Raw genomic sequence first — 3,043 nt, 5'->3', positions numbered from 1 at the left:
AATACAAACTCACTTGATGATTTATAATAGTCCAGTAACAAACAACACCAATTCAATTTATCTAACTGTCTGTGCACCTCCTCAGGGAAAGGAAGACTTATAATTTTGGTAGTCTGATAAATGATTTGTATTTATGTAGTAGTTGTGTTAAGTCATGTATGATTATTTCCCCAGCTTTCCCTATAGGAGTGCCTGAGCAAGTGGAATGCCTAGAATGTTCTTCCCATCTTCCACTGATCTGAAATGTGGCCAGGACAGTAGAGTAATAGATATGGGAACTACTGTAGTAGTACAAATTCTGAAATACTAAATTTGGAACAGTTTATGTTCCAAAAATGTTCCTGACTATCTATTCTTAAATACATTGAAAGTGAAAGTCGCTCAGTCATGTCCATTTCCTTGCAACCCCATGGACTATACAGTCCATGGAATTCTCCAGGCCAGAATACTGAAGTGGGTAGCCATTCCCTTCTCCAGGGTATCTTCCCAACCCAGGGATCAAACCCAGGTCTCCCACATTGCAGACAGATTCTTTACTAGCTGAGCTCCCAGGGAATCCTTAAAAACATTTTACACACAGATATTAGACATTTAAATAAACACATACTTTATTCATTCAACAGGATCTGTTAAACATCTCTTGGGTGTCAATGAATGTAGCTGCTAGGAACACGTTAATAAAACATGATTCTTGCCTTCAGAGAAGGTAAAAGAAAAAAGGAAACATAATTTATTGAACATCTGTCATGCACCTAATATATGTGATCATGACACTGCTGTGGAGTTTGTACTATTTTCCATATTTTACTGACAAAGAAACTAGATAGGATTCAAGGAGACTAAGTGATTGTTTATGATCAATTACCCAGTCAAGTAGCAAAGTCAATATTTCAACCAAAAGATGTCAAACTGCAAATTCCAAGTTCTCTCCACTATTCTGGAAAGAGCTGAAGCAAGATGGGCAAGTAAACACTTGCAATAAAATATTTAAAGTAGTAGGATGGAAATATGCACATTGTAAAGTAATGGCAGGAGGAGGAAATGGCAACCCACTCCAATATTCTTGTCTGTAGAATTCCATGGACAGAGAAGCCTGGAGAACTACAGTCCATGGGGCTGCAAAGTAACTGAGCAACTAAGCACAAAGTAATGGCAAAAAGGAGCAGTAAATTCTGATTGGGGTGAAAGAAAAGGAAAAAGTTCTGATGAGTCTTTTCCAAAGAGAGAATATATGAGCACCGTGTCCACCAGCCCAGGCTGGATGCATGAGACAAGTGCTTGGGCCTGGTGCACTGGGAAGACCCAGAGGAATTGGGTGGAGAGGGAGGTGGGAGGGAGGATCGGGATGGGGAATACATGTAAATCCATGACTAATTCATGTCAATGTATGAAAAAAACCACTACAATATTGTAAAGTAATTAGCCTCCAACTAATAAAAATAAATGAAAAAAAAAAAAAACATAAAACAGTAGTTCTCTAGTCTTTATCGGCTCAGATAGTGCTATGCTCATATTAAACACTTTGCTATTCCCAAAATACACATTTGTGTGAGTTCAGTCTCTTCGTCATGCCCAAGTCTTGCGACCCTATGGACTGTATCCAGCCAGGCTCCTCTGACCATGGGGTTCTTCAGGCACAAATACTGGAGTGGGCTGCTATGCCCTTCTCCAGGGGATCTTCCTGACCCAGGGATCAAACCCCCATCTCTCATGTCTCTTGCATTGCAGGTGGATTCTTTACTGCAGGGAAGCCCCCCGCCGCCACCCCCCCCACAACCAAACTATACTTTTCACCTATCCTCTCTCTGTCCATATGGTATAATTTGCCTAAAATAGCTCATCCTTTTTCTACCTGATGAATTCATAGAAGGAAATCTAATAGACTTAGAGACATGAAAATGTATAGAAATTTGCCCAGTGATCTGTTCATTCAGCAAATATGTGAGTCTCTATTTATATACAAGATACTAATTATTCAGAAAAAAAGGACTAATAAATTTTAACTTGTTGAAAATCTAGTTGGAGAAGTAGAAAATTAACATTTATCATTATAATAAAATATATGCTATGTTAAAAGAAAGCACACAGGATATGACAGAACAGCTGAGGGCAACAAAAGAGGTTTCCCAAAAAAGAACACCTTGGCCTGTGTCTTAAAGACTAAGTTGTTTCTGATATATAGTGAAAAAAAATCAAAATAAAAAGAGTTAACTTCCTGGTTTGCTTTGTAGTGTTGGAAAATATCATTAAAATCTTGGCAGTACTGCAGTGAATTGTTAATTGTGTAATGAACAAAAGAGCTGATTGAGTGAATGAGACCAGCAAAGTTCAGTAACAGTTTCATAGTGCAATTCATGTCTTCCCTATGCACAAGCCAGGAGAAATTTGACAATGATGTGTTCATTGGTGAAAGTTAATTCTGAATCTAAGACTCTATCAGACTTAATTTACTAACAATATTGATTTTCTGATATAATCTGAAAATGAAATGAAATTTAGTTGATTGGCATTGAAAAGGAGAAATAATCATGACTGAACTGACAAACAATGAATGATAACCCTATTCTGACCTGAAACCTATGTCTATGTGAAGGACTTTTCTGGAACAGTTCAGCCCAACAAGAGGATGTTTACTGCAGGTTCTGTGATCCTTTCTCCTCCTCCATCTGTCTCTCCAAACTTTCTCCCTCCCTCCCATCCTCCTCCCCACTTTTCCCTAGATAGATACATAGATCGCCTTTTAAAACCCTTACAAAAGACATATATGTGTATGTAATAAATATCTATTGCATAGGGACTTCATACTTTTTAAGGGGTTAAAAAAGTGATCTTATACAAGAATAATTATGGCTAAAATATGGATTAATAAAAATGACAAACAGTATTCTACAAAGCCAATTTTTATACCAATGACAATAATTTCCTTTCAATTTCTCTTATTTCAATCTAATTCTAAGCATGTTAATCCCTGATGTTGCTCATTTCTAAATACCTTCAGGTTTTTACATTTGAATTATAAGAACAAGTCTATAATTCACCTACC

This window comes from Dama dama, chromosome 18 (genome assembly GCF_033118175.1).
Source record: "Dama dama isolate Ldn47 chromosome 18, ASM3311817v1, whole genome shotgun sequence".
Classification (NCBI taxonomy): domain Eukaryota; kingdom Metazoa; phylum Chordata; class Mammalia; order Artiodactyla; family Cervidae; genus Dama; species Dama dama.
This window is presented reverse-complemented; position numbering follows the sequence as displayed.